The sequence below is a fragment of the Artibeus jamaicensis genome, unplaced genomic scaffold, assembly GCF_021234435.1.
Source record: "Artibeus jamaicensis isolate MK-2021 breed Jamaican fruit bat unplaced genomic scaffold, CSHL_Jam_final contig_402, whole genome shotgun sequence".
Lineage (NCBI taxonomy): Eukaryota > Metazoa > Chordata > Mammalia > Chiroptera > Phyllostomidae > Artibeus > Artibeus jamaicensis.
Window position 1 is genome coordinate 14,606,436 of NW_026521818.1, and position 19,010 is coordinate 14,625,445.

The following is a 19,010-nucleotide window of genomic DNA, read 5'->3' on the forward strand; positions in this document are numbered from 1 at the left end:
AACAATTGCCAAGGACCCAAAAGACAGGCTACTTCATATGCCACATCTGAGGTGTTGTCTCTGCAATGTCAAAATAACTGCTTAATTCGATTAACCACTCAATTCCCTGATCAAGTAGGCAGAACTAATCATTTGGTTGAATTAACCTGTTTTTATTTTTCCTCTCATCTTCCTTGATCAAAAGTATCCATTTTTAGTTGTAGAGAAAACAGACACATGGCTCTTATGAACAATAACTGCTATTTCTGTTATGATGGTACAGGAAGCCTGACCTTAGTGACCTTTAAAGCACACAGAGTTCGGGCAGATGGTTTTTTTTGACTGTTGTACATCAGGTTCCTGATCGGTTTTGTTGTACACCAGATTCCCTAGGAAACAGACTCTGGAAGAAGTTGATTAGAAAGTTTTCTGAGTCGACACCTATGGAAGGAGAGGAAGGGAGCAGATGTGGGCAGGAGGAGAAGTTGCGCTCTGATAACAGTCTCACCAAAGGCCTCAGCCCACCTCTAAGAGAGCCCTGAAGTTAGGGGTGTTTTCAGCAGGGTTCTGAGTTGGGGTGAGGGGGCCTGGCCTGTGTAAGTCCATGGCAGCCAACTGTTGGATACAGTCGGCCTCTGGAGGCTTTCTCCAGCCAAGGGTGATCCCCAGAGAAGGCTGACGGCTGAAAGCTTTCCTTGCCGGCAGCTGGGGGTCCTTCAGGCTTGAAAGGGAATCTGGGAAACACACAACAATACCTTCTATACTAACTGACTAAAATATTTTGAAATTTAAGAAAAAAATGGAAATAATAAAAAATAATATCTACACTTTTGTGGACACCTAAGTTATATAGAGGTATCACAGAAGTTTCATTAGTACCAAGAAAATGAAGCTAAAAGGAATTTCGTTACTTGAATAAACCTTTTTTTTTTTTGTATAGAAAAGGGGAAGAGGTCATGTATTTAGTTAGGTACTGGTTATCAAGAGAATATATGTGTAATAAAGTGAATAAACTAATAATAAATAAAATGAGCCACTTTTAGTCTTATGCACTATGTTGGCCGTAATGTAAGGAACGTAAGATATTATTTAGTCCCTGTAACTCCCCTGTGAGGCAGGTGCTATCATCCCGATTCTGCTGATCAATGAACAGGCTCAGAGAGGTCAGCTGACTTGTCCGAGATCCCACAGCTGCATAGTAGTGCAGTCATGACTCAAAGCCAACTCCGCCCACATCAAAGTTTTTTTCTTGGTCCTGCACTGTGTTGTTGGTTCTAGTCCCTGAACCTTGCCAGAGATTTTGTTTCAGTAGAAAACATTTCACTTCTGGCTAAGATGGAGGTATAGGTAGACACACTGTGCCTCCTTGAACAACCAAAATAAGGACAACAATGGTTTAAAAACAAAAAGTAACACGTACTGACAGAAAATTGAACTGTATGGAAATCCGACAACCAAGGAATTAAAGAAGAAACTTTCATCCAGACCAGTAGGAGGAGCAATTTCAGGTGACCAGGTGGAGAGGACTTGCGGCAAAGTGGCAGCAAGTCCTCTTGGGGTCCCAGGGTGGACCCTGGGCACGCAAGACAGCAATGGGTGGACCCAGCAAGGTGGCATATTGTTGAGGGGCACAGCGCTCAAGGTGTCTGGTGGACTGGGCAGTCCCACATTCACAAGCAGATAAACCAGGTGAAACTGGGGAGTGAGACAGACTGAGAAACCCAGGGTCCCAGCGCAGGGAAATAAAGCCACAAAATACCAATTGAAAACACCTGTGGTGGTTGAGGTTCTGGGAGAGACTCTCAGCCTCACAGGAGAGTTCATTGGTGAGACCCACAGGGTCCTAGAATGTATACAAACCCACACACCCGGGAACCAGCACCACAGGGGCCCAGTTTGCTTGGAGGAAGCGGCAGAAGTGACTGAAGTCTGGCAGGGAGCGGGGCGAGTGCCTTTGTTCCCTCTCTGACCCCTCCTCCATGTACTGTCACAACCCAATATTGAGGGTTGCCCCACCCTGGTGAACATCTAAGGCTCTGCCCCTCACTACGTAATAGGTGTGTCAAGACGAAAAAAAATGGCCCCCCAAAAAGAACAGATGAAAGCTCTAGAAATAGTACAAGTAAGTGACTAAGAGATAGCCAACCTATCAGATGCACAGTTCAAAACACTGGTGATCAGGATGCTCACAGAATTGGTTGATTTTGGTCACAAATTAGATGAACAAATGAAGGCTACATTAAGTGAAATAAAGGAAAATCTACAGGGAACCAATAGTTATGGGAAGGAAACTGGGATTCAAATCAATGGTGTGGACCAAAAGGAAGAAAGAAACATCCAATCAAAAAAGAATGAAGAAACAAAAATTCAAAAAATGAGGAGAGGCTTAGGAACCTTCAGGACATCTTTAAACATTCCAACAGCTGAATTACAGGGGTACCAGAAAGAGAAGAGGAAGGACAAGTGGAAAAGATATTTGAACAAATAATAAAGGAGAACTTCCCCAATCTGGCAAAGGAAATAGACTTTCAGGAAGTCCAGGAAGCTCAGAGTCCCAAAGAAGTTGGATCCAAGGAAGAACATACCAAGGCACATCATAATTACATTAGCCAAGATTAAAATGAAGGAGAGAATCCTAGAAGCAGCAAGAGATAAGGAGACCATTACCTGCAAAGGAGTTGCCACCAGACTGTGAGCTGATTTCTCAAAAGAGACCTTATGGGCAAGAAGGGGCTGGAAAGAAGTATTCCAAGTCATGAAAGGCAAGGACCTATATCCAACGTTGCTTAATCCAGCAAAGCTTTCATTCAGAATGGAAGGGCAGATAAAGTGCTTGTCACATAAGGTCAAGTTCAAGGAGTTCATCATCACTAAGCCTTTATTATATGAAATGTTAAAGGGACTTATCTAAGAAAAAGAAGATAAAAAACATCAATAGTAAAAAGACAACAAACTCACAATAATTAACAACCACACCTGAAGCAAAAAGAAAAACAAACTAAGCAAACAACTAGAACATGAACAGAACCACAGAAAAGGAGATCACATGGAGGGTTAGCAACAGGGGAGTGGGAGGAGGAGAGGCAGGAAAATGTACAGAGAATAAGTAGCATAGATGGTAGGTAGAAAATAGACAGGGGGAGGGTAAGAGTAGTATGGGACATGTAGAAGCCAAGAACTTATAAATATGATATATGGACATGAACTAAAGGGGGGGAATGTGGGTGGGAGATGGGGTGTGGGTAGAGGGGAATGATGGGGAAATGGTACAACTGTAATAGCATAATCAATAAACTATGTTTAAAAAAAAACAAAAAAATGTCATTCTAGTTTTAACAATGTTTCCTCATCCAGCTTTTTGTCCCAAAAAAACCTCAGAAATTTGACTTTAAATGGTTTATTGCACTTGACCCTTGCAACTTCCTAGGTGAAAGGCAAGTATCTGTATCCCCGCTTCAGCAGGACTGTAGTGCCGGTGACAGTAACCCAACATCTTATGAAAATGGGTCTGATCCGGGACGACTTCTGCCACGTACTTCCACCCCCACTGAATAGATGACTTAGTAGGTGAGGGAAATAGGATGCTCAAATGTGTGGGAATCAAAGGTGCAGTTGATTCGAAATCCCATGCTTGATTCCCCCTTTGGTGGGATTAACATAGGGAAAGAAGAGCATGTGTGTATGTGTGTGTATTAAGTACAAAAACAAACTACTAGACTTTTAAATGACCCTCCACTGTAATCATTTTATTTATTATGGAGAGATTCTGGAACCGGTAGAAAGAATTCATTTGAGTGGCTACTCTAAAAAAATAGAAGTATATACACATGAAGTATGTGACATTTGAAATGAATATATATCTCATTTGGATTAGAATGACTTCCTGTGGGCTTCTCCCTTGATTAGAATGTGTTCTATGTTCTGAGAGAATACGGTTGGCTGATCCCCACACTTTGAATCATGTTACATGTGATACAACACTTCATTTGCTCTATGTGAGTGTACGCTCCCTCTGGTTCATTTCTGAGCACAGTTGAAGTAGACAAGCTTCTCTTGTTCCTTTGCTTATTTTGATAGGATACTGCTTGGGTCAGGTAATTCAGGAGAATTGTATGATATGTTGGATTATCATATAGTAGTTTATCTTCTACAGTAAAAGAAGGAATAAGGAGAGTTATTGTAATAGTTTTGGTCACATATGTTCTTTCATATAATGAAGTAAATGACAAATGATCTCAATCTGAAGCATTTTATGCCTTTTCTCAAGCAATGATTACTTTATATTTGGTTTTAGCTCAGTATTAATGGAGGATTTTGAGAACAGTTGGGTGGAACGTATTTCTGCATGATAGATTCAGTGTCCCACATATATTGTATAACTTCATTATAAACTATTTGGGACTTCAGTATTAAAAACAGATGACAATATGTTTGCTTTCTGAAATGTAGAAATAAGGATATCATTACATAAATATATAAAGACTTTAATACAGCATGAACACATACGCATGCATGCATGTTCATTAACAAGTCAGCTTAAAAATACATTCACGATTTATCAGTATTAATCTAAGTGTCTATAAACTGGATTACACTACTCATGCTATAGTCAAGACCAACTAAGAATTTACTATTTTTATTGTTCTGGGTATTAAAATGGTCACAGAACTACAGTAATACCATTTCATGTCTGCACCTATAGGTATTAAGTTTTGCTGACACTGACAATAATAATGGTTCCTGAATGAGAACCAACTGAAAGATGCCTTTGTGTTCTCTTTTTTCCTTACAATGAAGTCACAAATCAAGTACTAATATCATATCTTGAGAATTCATAAATGTGCAACGATTTAATAAAGACTTTCAGGTTTCCACGTTATTTTAGATCCCCATAGTATTTGAATGAGGTTTGGTGTGTTATTCGAGTCTGTTGGCCCCTGTTTTCAAGAGAACGTTCATTTCCTAAAACCTCTTTATGGGCTAAACATACGGGTTTATAGCAGAATTCACACGCACCTCGGCTTCTAGGGCAGGGATCCTAAAGTCATATACGTACAGGGGCAGGAAGTACTTGGACACCAGGAGGGCACTTGGGTATTATTATACAGCGTGGAGTGCTGGAAACCGACAGATTGAATGGGTAGGCCTGGGCTAAAGGAAGCAGCTGGGTTTGCGATTATTTGGGAAGGTAGTGGCACTTTCTCTACATGTGATTTTCAAAAGAAGACGAAACTATGGATGTTTTTGTAAAAACTTCTTATTTTTAGAACACTGAGTGAGCCAAATCAATCCCGTATGTGGGCTGCACGTGGCTTAGAAACCTCCAGTGTTCACATTCCCACCCAAGCCATGAGAAACGGGGGTCCTGAGCTGCCTGGCACTTTCCATGCCTGGGTGGTCAGTAGAGTGTAAGCAGGAAACTAAAGATCTTAATAGAATCTTCACAGCAGAATCAACACCAACTGTGGATAAGTTTACAGTTTCTTCTTCAAGTGTGAGAAACCTAGCAACGCTCCAGTTCTCTAGTTTAAACCATGGATATGTACTTTTAACCAAAGTGGGCCAGGGAATTGGAATCCTGTTTCTTTTGGAATATTGTGTTTTATTATTGATTGGTCCAAAATCGGATACCAAATTTCCTCTTTCCCACTTACACCTCACTATGAGATTTCCTGTCTTGATTCAAGCCTTTGTGGCCAGTTTTTATCTGATCATTTGTCTGTCTGATGTCCTTGATATGTTTTCATAACATTTTTAACAGAAAGTGTAAGTGCTATTTATGGAAAGCAAGCCGGTCAGTGTGAGGGGTCTCTTGTGATTTCTCAAGTTGTTTTCACATTTGACTGATACTGGCTTCTAGAACAGAAGTCTGGGAACTAACAGTGAATGTTAGACCACTGAACATAGTTTTCTTTCCTTTCCAAGTATGTCTTTAGGGGTAGAGAAGAAAGATAAATGAGAATGGAAAATAGATGCTTGTAGCTGAGCAGGAGGTTAATTATATTAATTTTAGAGTCAGCCCTGTTTGAAGACAATATAATAATCTATAAAAAATGGAATGCCAACAAGGAGCCAAACTACTATTACTTTTTTTCTGTTTAAGAGCACAATATGTTATAGCAATCAGGAGCTAATAAATTGCCCTTACAAGCAGTTTAGAAAAAGACACGGTATAAAAGCCTGCTTAGAATTGGAAACTGTGAGGAGATTCTTTTCCCTTTTGCACCTGCAGTATTTTTTCCATGTGTTGAGTTCTCAGTGGAGAACATGGGAATTCTTCTGTGCTTCTCAATCACGTGATAGATGAAGAAGGGTCAGGATGCAATGGAGTTGTTTTAAATACTGGGGAGCCAAGTGTAAATAGCTCTCTGTGGTCCTGTCCCCTTATTGCGTATGTGAATGCAGAGAACCATCAAGTTTCCCCTCATTTGGACTAAGATACCTGGTGAAAATTAACTGGGGGATGAGGATGGAAGTAAGTGGAAAGGAGTGGTGAAACATTCCAGTTTTCTCCAGCACAAACTCCTTCCTTCCCTTACCAAGGAATCTTTGGTTCCTCTCCTTCATCAAAAACACTGAGAATTACCAGGCAGAAGACTGGTGAGAACTGTTGACACCTCGAAACAAAGGAATATTTTTCAAAACATTTACAGTAGGCATGAAAATAATTTAGAAAGTTGATCTGCCCTAAGTATTCAACTTAGTTGAGTGTGTAAAATATCCTTAACATTTAGTATTTTTGTCCTGCAAACATAGTCCGGTCAATGGCTCCTTTTATGAAATTATGTGAATAATTATATTTCATTATAGCAAAGAAGCACATGATCCTACAAACCCATGGAAATTTTAAAGTAAATTTTACTACCTCTTCACCTGTGTCTAGACAAATTTATTAGGTACTTGCTGATGGTGTGTAATACCTGTTTATTAAGCTGATTTTCAGGCTGCCTACATGAGAGCATTCATAAATTAGCTTTAGTACCTTAGGATTTAGGTCTGAGCAGAGATTAGGCATTCATAAATTGAATCAAGTGATCATGGGCTAGGAGGAAAGAAAAAGGTTTTTTAATGCATTTTTGGCCCACCACCCCTCCTTTTCTTTTAACCCCAGGGGCCCTCTTTACCATAAGGAAGGACATATTTAAGTTAGACTGTCTAGTGCCAGAGATTTCTACTTCTTGTCTTGGCTAACCAGTGAGCATAATCAGCACCTTGTCTTTCTTAAAACTGGCAGGGCACATTTTTAAGGTGCTGAAAGAAAAGTATACAGAGCTTACAGGTGGAGCCGTCTCAATTCCCTGGCCTCCCAAAGATTCCGAAACTGAAGTTTTCAGTTGTCAAGGTAACGCACTGGGGTCAGTTAAATGAATTGGCCCCTTTAGTCATCGATATTTTCTAGCTAATAGGTAAAAATCGCAAGTGCATACTCTGAAACATAAAAACCAACATTATTCATAGCAATGTTCATTTTATATAGTTTTATGATACCTTCAGTAAAAGAAACCATCTCTTTCCAAGTTTGGTAAGCCTTTGACAGTTTAGTATATTAAAAAGGCAAGCCATTTAAATGCTCAGATTTAATCTTTTTGGAAATTAACCCAATCCCAGGTTTTAAATAAACTGCCTAAATTCAGACAAGTGTCATGAACCTCTAGTTTATTTTGCAATTTTATTTGGGAAATAATGGGATGGTGTATGTCCCTTGTCACTGTTTAGAACTATGGTCCCTCCAGTACCTCCTCAGAAGATCAGGAAGAGCCTTCGTCTCTTGGGGTTCTGTACAAAACTCTGTTGCCTTTGGACATGCTCCACAATTTGAAATCCACACCTAGTATCAGGAAAATGCTCAATAGGAGGAGATACTCTGGGTATGATGGAAATAGCCAGCACTTAATAAACAGTACCCCATCCTGAATTTAGCTGCTTCCTAAATCCCTTGGCTGTTATAAATTCATTTCTTGATTATGTCTTAGAATCAGAAGTTAAAGGAATATAAAATAAACTCTAAGATAATTTCTCTACAGAATTTAAATACACTTTTTGTCTTCAAGCCACCTCTGTCTAGGAGAGTGGCACTAATAGTTCTGCAGATGGTGCATGTGGGATGCTTTGCATTTGAACTGCTTGCCCATCAACTGCATGTTCTCACACTGATCAGGCTGTAGATCACCACCCACCGATATTTTAAATTTATTTATTTGTTGACAGAGGGGAATGGGAGGGAGAAAGAGCGGGAGAGAAACACAATGTGTGGTTGCCTCTTGCACGCCCCCCAGTGGAGACCTGGCCCACAACCCAGGCATGTGCCCTGACTGGGAATTGAACCAGTGACCCTTTGGTTTGCTGGCCAGTGCTCAGTCCACTGATCTACACCAGCCAGAGCCAGCCACCGATATTAACATACCCAATGTTATAATTGTTGGGGTTCCCTTTCTTCTACCTCTCTCTTCATCTCAATGGCTGATCTATTATTGTCTTGTTACCCAAGTACTCAGGTCAAAGGATAGAAAAGGCTGAGCAGGATGGCTTGGAGAATGAAAGAACAGAACCAGCACCGATCTGTTCCCTCCCAGTGGGAGTCACTGCTCCTAGCCCACAGGTCCTCAAGTAATGTTCCTAGGGACAACAACTATAGGTTTTCAGGGGCCTTTGGCAAGCAAAGGTCTGGGACCTCTTTACAATGATTGGATATGAATTTTGATGCTAAAGAAAAGGCAGAATCATTTCGATCTACATGGAGTTAATTATACCACTAATAGCTGTCAGTCATTATTGAATCCTTATGCAATGCCCAGGGAAGTGCAAGTACTCTCAGATGTTGCCCTGTTTAATCCTTATGACAGTCCTTGGGGGAACTTCGATGACCATTATCCCCAGTTGACAGATGAAGAACCTGGGGCTTATAGAGAGCTTAAGGAACATGCCCATGGTTATTCTTCAGGTAATTGGTAGCAAAAGGACCCCATCTTAAAGTTCCTTGGAGTTCCAAAGCTCATGCCCTTAACCATGAATCCTTGTAACTGTCTGATTCATTCACCAGTGTGTGCAATGCATTCCGCAACGTTAGCTTCCTCATTCTGTCACTTATTTTCATGGTGACAGAGTGATAAGAAGACATTGCTCTTTTTTTCCCAATGGCAGCATGTTTAACATATATTGCTCTTAGATGATATATAAGAGATTTTTGTAATTGATATGTGAAACTCTGTGTTCATATTTGCCTTAAGAAACAAAATAGAATGTCTTCTTTCATTCCTCGTAAATTTGTGATTACACTTGTTTTGGAAGAGATGTCGTGACAGATGGTATCTTAAAATAGCTTTTGCAAATCTGTTCATGAGTTAAAATTATATATAAGTCCTTAATGCCAACCAGATTTTTCAACGACACAATAAAAACTGAAGATTTTAGTGTTGAAACTACTTAGATGCTTAGCTCTCAAACAAAATTAACCACTTGTTATTTTCTGCTTGCTTCCTAGTTGTGTATAGCTAAATATTTGCAAAAAGAACTAAACTCTTGCTGGCCAAGTAGTTTTCTCATATTCTCCCTTCATCTCACTATCCTTCCACCAGTTATTACTGTCTCAAATACTTTCATTCAAGTACAAATTCCTCATTACAGTGGGAACACATTTTTAAAAAATTAATCATTTGAACTGGGGACTATTGAAATTAGTGCATATATTAATGGTAGGCTATTTGAAAGAACAACAATATGGCTTTTATATGTAAGTAGTTATTTAAACTGAAGTAATAAAATATTAGTGACTACTTTTTGTTTCAATGAATCACTAAGACTTTTTTAAAACCAGCTCTGCATAAATATTGTCAAAGAACGATGTGCTGTTTTTTTGTTTTCTCTTAGGCAGGTTTTGAGTGTTTTGGAGAGGCCAGGCATGCCTCACCCTCTGTGGCAGGGTTTCTTTCCAAACCTCAGTCCTACCGACATTTTGGGTCAGATAATTTGTTGTTGTGGGGGCTATCCCTGTGCATTGTAGGATATTCAGCAGCATTTGTGGCTTCTACCCACTAGATGAGAGTAGAAGCTTCCTCCCAGTTGTGACAGAAATGCCCAGACATTGCCTAGTATCTCCTAGGGGCAAAACTGCCCTAGGCTGAGAACCATTGCTGTCGGGTTCTCCAGAGGGGAAATGTGGTTAGAGAGGGATCAGAATATTAGTTTGGTTGGTGGTGAAACTAAGGTGGGGAATGTGGCTAAGGTCTAAGGCCAGGATGGGTGTGTTTTTTCTTTTCAGACACTTTTGCTTAGGTGTCATCTGACCAGCTCTTCCCTAACCACTCTGTTCAAAAACAGCCTAACTCTGTGATTGTCACTCTGCTTATCTTCCTAGCCCGATTCCCAACCTGGACGCATGTGTTTAACTGTGTATTACCTTCTTCCTCCATCAAAATCTAAGCTAAATGAGGCCAGGAAGTTTGTGTTTTATTCAGTACTATAAACTCATACCAGCCATCAATGCCTGGCACATAATTTGTAATTCATGACGAATTGTTGACTAAATGAGTCGATTAGTTAAAGACACTTGCTATAAAAAGGTAAAGAGTGAAGGTATTAAAAAGATCACAAATAGAACTTAAAATAAATTGTTGGATGAAGAAGCACAGCTTCGAGTATGATAATTCTACCTAATGGTTTTAGAATTAATGATTCCATAATTGAGATTTAGGTTTTTCTCTCATCTGATGTAATTAGCTTTACTAGAGTCTATTTTTCATGTCAGGCAAACAATGGCTTCAGATAAAAGAAAGGTTTGAGCTGTAAAGAAATGAGGGAAAGCCCAGATAATGCATGAATTGAGCAAACAATAGAAAAATACCATCCCTTCTTATAAAATGTGTCGGTAAACAAAAGGTTACCATTAGGTAGGTTCCCGGGAAGGTGTAGAAGGACAAGCACAGTAATCACTTAACTGCGTGTTTTGGAGTTTCAGAGCTAACAACTGAAGTTTGGGATTTTAAGCAAATAATTTATTCATTGAAAGTTTAAAATTTTTATTTTATATTTTCAAAAATGTACTTGTTTTCTACCTATTTTTTCAGCCACCTAAATTTAATCAATTGCAAATATTTTAAGTAGTATTACACTTTAGAATCAAAGTAGTTGTCTTTTATAGGAAATGTGCATTTCATTATAAAGATGGAACACAAAACCCGTGGCTTACGTATAAGACCCAGAAAAGAATGGGCTAATATGCTGTAAGATTAGCAAATAGTAAAGATACACATTCTACCAAATGTGTTTTGGTCTTGAAAAATTATGGACATATGAAGTGTGCAGCCCCTTTAGAGTGGGTGCTGAACACCGCTGAAATTTCAGATGACAAGAATTATCAACCTGGCCGTGGGCATATGCCAGAATTCACTGGTATCATCAACAAAAGGGCTGTGACTATTTATCTTTCAAAAATGTTAATATCAAATTCATTGCTGTTGGTTGATTAGAGTGCCCTCATGTGTTACTTAATTATAATGCCTACTCAGCTATTTCAAAGAACACGGTGTTTCTTACTTTTAAATATAGAGTCAATATAATTAATAAGAATACTGGATTTAGGTTTTTTTTTTCCACTGGCCCCATACCTGATTTTCTAAGGTATACATAAAATATATCTGAAGAGTGCAAGGCAGCCCCAGGGTGCATTGGCACCTGTTTATTATAGATTAGTTACAAAACTGGAAGAACCAAAGTAAGTATTCTGTCCTCTTTGCTGTGGCTTGGAAAACAGTTGACTCAGCCTCACACAGTGCGTTGGTGATCGATCCTTGCTCCCGTGATCTCTGTTCATTGTTATTCTCACCCTCTGTTTATGGTATAATATAACCACATACTATCCTTCATGCATTCTGGTATTGGTCAACATCTGGAGTCAGAGTTTTTTGTATAGTTTTATAATGATAAAGGGATGAGTGGAGGTGACAGGGAACAAAGAGAGAAAAGCCTGGAGAGCTGCCATTCCCTGAAATTCCATCTAATAGCAAAATGTGTCAGACCTGTGAAGTTTCTGTTAGGTGCAGAACCTCATGAAAGGTGGCATGGGAGATACCAAGATGTGTATGATTTGGCCCTGCCCCCCAGGAAAAGTTGGCCCTTAATGATTTTCTCCCTTTAGATGGTCCATTGCAGCCCATAGCCACAGACAGATCTCCCTGGAGTGTGAGAGGTTGAAGAAAATCGTGCTCCTGTGGCTTTGGACAGTCCACAGAATGGCTTACACTGTACAGTTTGGATCATAAGAGTTTCGGTCATTCTTCGGAATTCATCCTGTCAGAGGTTTTTTAAAAACTCAAAAGTGTATTTCATTTATTTCATGATTTGTTCTACGTGGCTTTATATTTTCTAAGTACATTAATATCATTAAATAAGGTTACAAGTGGAATTCCAGTGTTAGAGATGAGGGAATAGAGCTTGTCTCAAGTAGCTGATGATTTTTCCAAAGTTGAAAACCTTCCTCTTTTCTTTTCATTCAAGTGGAAGGCCATTTGACCAAAAAATTAAATTATAGTCTATCTCCTGCAAAGCACAGATTCATGGACTAATAGCATTTTAGAGCTCCTGGACAGCTGAATCAGTAGACACTTAAGTACACATCTTCCTTCTAGTCGTTGAATAATAGGACTTTCACAATCTTTTCTAATAACTTATTGGAATTTGAGTAAATGAAAGTAGGGTTGAAATTATCTATTTTGACATGTCCACTGCATAGTAGTATAAAACTGAGAAATCAATTTTAAGGCCTTTTAGTAGCCATATAGAAAGGAATAATTTTATTGACTACTAAGATATTGGAACTGTGGACTTTTAATAGAAACCAATAATACAGGCATAATTATGGATATAATGAGAGCAGCTGTCAATGAATTGTGTAGGATTTTTAAAATCATATTAACTATATTACTGCATAATTAGAACAGAGTTAGAGGCAAGTTTTCCAGGAATGATTCCCAGATGTGAGTGAGCTCATTTTTATCATTTGATTGGAGATAACTCAGTGCTTTAATGCTGCTGGAGCAAAAAACATGTACTTCAGTAGAACCTTCAAGAAGCCAGTGTTATTTAACTTTCTTTATTTTATCCACAAGTTATTCGAAGAGGTAGACTCTGAATTTTTTTGATAGCTATAATATATTACAGCTTTCTGGAAGGCCTTTGTGAGAAATGCTTTTCAAAGCTTGCTGGGATAGAGTGGCGATCATAGCATCTTTACCACAAAGAACATCTGCTCACCAGCTCCGCTTTCCTTGACCACTTGTAGGAGCGCTTTAGGGAATGGTTTGTTTTTTGTCTCTTGACAGGCTTCTGTGCTTGAGGCCAGACTGCAAAGATAACAATAAGGTGTGTGTTTGTATGTGCACGTGTGTACACCACGCTCATTTCATAAGCATAGCCACATAAGGATATGTTCCATTTCTGCAGATAAAGTTCTTGGTACTTTTGCATATGTGTAGATACTCTCAATTAAAAAAATTAAATATTGTTTTTGCTTTGTCTTTTTTCTAATTTCTTAATTTCCAGAAGTGCTTTACATTTTTAACTAAAATAATACTTGGATGTGGAACCTTGGAATAATGAGCACCGCCATGCATATTTAAACAATTCTGTTTGTATCTTATTTGTAGAATATTGTTAAAAGAAGTATCTTATGCTTTTTCACCTCAAATAGTTCTTTGAGGGACTATTTTAGGTGTAAAAGTTGAATTTGGGAAATATCCTGATTTTTGCTCTGATGCCATTATTTTTATCTTTTGCTTTGAAAAAAAGCCTTTTAATTTTGACAGAATTCCATACTTAGAGAAAAGTTGCAGGAATAGTACAAAAATTTCTGTGTATTGTCATTTCTATATACCAACATTCTCTAATTATGAACATTTTGTCACACTTGAAATATTGGTATTGATAGGTAGATGATAGATAATATGTGTATCTCCTACCCTTTGCGACAGCATGGATGAAACTGGAGAGCATTATGCTAAGTGAAATAAGCCAGGTGGTAAAAGACAAATACCATATGATCTGATGCCATTTTTGATTTAAAAAATAAATAAAACTGTTTGCCTTCCTATTTTCCCCATTTTCTCAGTCTTTGAATATTCCAATTACCAAGCATGTTCTGGACAAACAAAAATTATAGCTACTTTGTTTTTACCTTTTAAATTAAAAGGTATTTTAATATATAAAATGCTACAATTATTGATTATATTTACATTTTTCTCAAATATCTGGAATTCTCCTCCATTATTTCATATTCCAAGGGACATACAGTTTTCATTCAAAGTATTTTAACAATTGAAATACAACTTTATATGTAGCTTAAAGAATTGTGAAACATAGAGGCAACTATTTATAAAGTTTATTCCTTCATATTTGTTAAGATGTCTTTGTTCATTAAAGCCAAAAAAGATATGGATACTGAGTTTTCACTTTTGGGACATTATGGTCTAGGGAATTCATATTGTTCATGACCTGATGTTCTTGAATGAGCAGTGTGGTAACAAGTGCCCTCATCATCCGAGTCCTCACAATTCAGTTACAAGGTGCACTATCCTAAGAGGAAAATGGTCACTGATAAAGTGACTAGTTAGAAAAGCAGACTTCTAAAACCACATCAAGTTAATGTTTCTATTAATTAGTTTTGGGGATGATTATAAGATGCTCACAACAATAATGCCAAAAATACAATGCTAAAATATAATGCACATACAATGCATGAAACAAAGCAAATTGACTGCAGGAAGTCTGTAATTCAAAGAAATTGATGATGGAAGCTATCTGAATCAAATATAAATCCATTCATAAATGAGGACACAGCAACATTAGACCAATGAGCAGTTTAAAATGAGAACAAAATGGATAAAGATGTAAGTAGGTGTTTCATATGAGCCATTTCTGAATCAGGATGGGAGAAACTCTTGGGGAAAATGACAATTTTCAGTATTTTTACAATAATTACTCTAGTTTAGGCTGAAATGTTGTATAATTTTGTTAGAAAAGAAAAATTACCCCCCCCAAAATCCACCCTTGACTCAGCCTTTAGTTCATCGCCACAATTATGTAGCTTAAGTGTTGTTCCTTATAATAATTTTAATGAATTCATTTAAGATAATAACCCAGCATGATGTTTTAGACTATTTCTATAAAAATGTGGATTGGTCTTTTCTCTTACCAAGTTTTCTTTGATCATGAAAACCTCCCAAATAAAGCTGCCATTCTGACATCCATTACCAGTAATTATGAATAGAATGTGCCTCACTTGTTTTTCCATTTAAAACCCAAGTTATTTGTCTCTTCTCAGAATATTAATTTAGCACAATAATTCTCAATTTGGGGAACACTTCAAAAATACCTGAGGAGTCTTTAAAAATAATGATGCCCACAAATAAATAAATCAGAATCTCTAAGGGGCAGAGGTTCTCTAAGGTTTCTATATTTGAAACTTTCTATGAAATTCTAGTGAGTATGACTGATATCTTTTTGATAAAAAGGTAAAGCTTCTAACAATTAGCCTAACAGCCAAAGAAATCCATACAAGTATGATTTTTCTTCTATTCACATGTATTACAAATATCTAAGGTTTTACATTATATAAATCAAATTTGAAAAAATAATGATAGCATATTTGTTCTTTTGTGACAAGAAAGAGAATATTCTTTTTTAATTGTTATTCTATTACAGTTGTCCCAATTTTTCCCCTTTGCCCTCCTCTGCCCAGGCCACTCCCCACTCCCATAGTCAATCCCCACACCACTGTCCATGTCCGTGGGTCATTCAGGTATGTTCTTTGACTAGTCCCTTCCCTTTCTTTCCACCATTATGCCCCTGCCATTTCCCTTCTGACCACTGTCAGTCTGTTCCATGTTTCCATGCCTCGGGTTCTATTTTGCTTGTTAGTTTATTTTGTTGATAGATTCCACTTATAAGTGAGACCATATGGTATTTGTCTTTTACCGATGCTTATTTCACTTAGCATAATACTCTCCAGTTCCATCCATGCTGTCACAATGTAGTGTGACACCATGGATGTCACACTACATCCATGTAGTGTTCTTTCTGCTATGTAGTGTTCCATTATGTAAATGTACCACAGTTTTTTGATCCACTCACCTACTGATGGACACTTAGGCTGCTGTTTCTAACACTTGATTATTATAAATAGGGCTGCTATGAACATAAGGGTGGATAAATTCTTTTGAATTGGTGTTGTGGAATTCTTAGGGTATATTCCCTGCAGTGAAATCACTGAGTCAAAAGGCAGTCCCATTTTTAGTTTTCTGAGGAAATTCCATACTGTTTTCCACAGTGGCTGCCCGAATCTGCATTCCCACCAGCAGTGCACTAGGGCTCCCTTTTCTCCCAGTCCTCACCAGCACATGTTCTTTGTTGATTTATTAACGATGGCCATTCTGACAGGTCTCTGACGTGATATCTCATTGTGGTTTTAAGTTGCATCTCTCTGATGGATAGCGATGTAGAGTATCTTTCCATCTGTCTGTGGGCCCTCTGTATGTCCTCCATGGAGAAGTGTCTATTCAGGTCCTTTGTCCATTTTTTAATTGGGTTGTTTGCCTTCCTGGTGTTGAGTCATATGAGTTCTTTATATATTTTGGAGATTAAACCCTTGTCTGATGTATCATTGGCAAATATGTCCTCCCATATTTCAGTTCCCTTTTCATTTTGATGATGGTTTCTTTAGCTGTGCAGAAGCTTTTTAATTTGATGTAGTCCCATTCATTTATTTTTTCCTTTATTTCCCTTGCCCTAGGAGATATATCAGCAAAGATATGGCTATGTGGGATATCTGAAATTTTACTGCCTATGGTTTCTGCTAGGACTTTTATGGTATCATGACTTATATTTAAATCTTTTATCCATTTTGACTTTATTTTGATGTGTAATGTAAGAACATGGTTTAGTTTCATTTTTTGGCATGTACCAGTCCAGTTCTCCCAACACCATCCATTTAAAAGACTTTTACTTCATTGTATGTTTATGCCCCCTTTGTCAAATATTAGTTGACCATTGAGACAGGGGTGTACTTCTGAGCTCTCTATTATGTTCCATTGATCTATACGTCTGTTCTTGTGCCAGTACCAGACTGTTTTTGATTATAGTGGCCTTGTAGTATACTTTGATATCAGGTATTGTGAGCCCTCCCATTTTGTCCTTCTTTCTCAACATTAATGAGGCTATTCAGGATCTTTTTTGGTTCCATATAAATTTTGGGAGCATTTGTTCTAGATCAGTGAGTTATGCCATTGATATTGTAATAGGGGTTGCACTGAATCAGTAGACTGCTTTGGGTAGTATGGACATTTTAATGATGTTAATTCTTCCTATCCATGAACATGGTATATGCTTCCATTTATTTGTATCTTCCTCAATTTTTTCCTTCCATGTTCTATAGTTTTCTGAGTACAGGTCTTTTAAATCCTTGGTTAAATTTATTCCTAGGTACTTTATTTTTCCTGTTGCTGTAGGAAATGGAATTTGTTCCTAATTTATCTTCCTGATAGTTCATTGTTGGTATGCAAAAATGCCATCAATTTCTGACTATTGACTGTTTCCTGCTACTTTGCCAAATTCACTTATTGGGTTGAGTAGTTTTTGGTGGAGCCGATAGGGTTTTTTAGGTACACTATCATGTTATCTACAAATAATGACAGTTTTACTTCCTTCTTCCCAATTTGGAGGCCTTTAATTATTTTTTAAAGATTTTATTTATTTATTTAGAGAAAGAGGAAGGGAGGGTTAGCCAAAGAGGGAGAGAAAAATCATCAATGTATGAGAGATACATTGATCAGTTGCCTCTTGCATGCCCCCAAGTGGGGGCCTGGCCCATAACCCAAGCATGATCTTGACCAGGAATCAAACCAGGAACCTTTTGGTTTATTGGCCAGTGCTCATTCCCCTGAGACACACCAGCCAGGGCTGGAGGCATTTCTTTTTCTTGTCTGATTTCTGTGGCTAGAACTTCTAGTACTATGTTGATTAAGGGTGGTGAAAGCAGATACCCTTGTCTTGCCTGATCTTTAGGGAAACACTTTTAGTTTTTGCTTGTTGAGTATAATATTGGCAGTAGGTTTCTCATGTATGGCCTTCATTATGTTGAGGAATGCTCCCTCTACTCCCACGTTGCTGAGTGTTTTTATCATAAATGGGTGATGTACCTTATCAAATGCTTTTTTAGCACCCATTGATATAATCATGTGTTTTTTTGTCCTTCATTTTGCTTATGTGGGGTGTTATGTTTATTGATTGGTGAATATTGTACCATACTTGCATTCCTGGGATGAAACCCACTTGATCATGGTGTATGATCTTTATAATGTATTACTGGATCTGGATTGCCAATATTTTCTTGTGGATTTTGGCATCTATGTTCATCAGAGATATTGGCCTGTAATTTTCTTTCTTTGTTGTATCTTTACCTGGTTTTAAAATTAGAATAATACTAGTCTGTAAAACAAGTTTGGGAGTTTTCCTTGTTCTTGAATTTTTTGGAATAGTTTGAGAAGGATAGGAGTTAGTTCTTTGAAGATATGATAAATTTCACATGCGAAGGCATCCAGTCCAGGGCTTTTGTGTGCTGGGAGGTTTTTTAATTACCGCTTCAATGTTAGTAGTTGTTAATTGTTCTATTCAGGCTTTCTGCTTCTTCTTGATTCAGTTTTGAAAGATAGTATGTTTCTAAAAATTTATCCATTTTGCTCAGGTTGTTCAATTTCTTGGCATATAGTTGTTCACAGTAATTTCTTACAATCCTTTGTATTTCTGTGGTATCAGTTATTAACTCTCATCTCTACGTTTCTGATTTTGTTTATTTGGGTCCTTTCCTATTTTTTTCTTTATGAGTCTACTTAAAAATTTTTCAATTTTGTTTATCTTTTCAAAGAACCAGCTCCTGGATTCATTGATCTTTTGAATTGTTTTTTTAGTCTCTATGTCATTTAATTTTGTTCTAATAAATGACAGTTTATTATCTTATAAATAAACAATAAAAAATATTTTAAGTA

The 19,010-nt window shown here is 37.7% G+C and overlaps 1 protein-coding gene across 7 annotated transcripts in view; it reads left to right on the top strand.

The window, feature by feature from the left end:
- Positions 1 to 19,010, top strand: part of SNCAIP (synuclein alpha interacting protein) — a 142,939-nt gene that overhangs the window by 24,316 nt on the left and 99,613 nt on the right. The gene's annotated exons all lie outside the window — the stretch shown is intronic.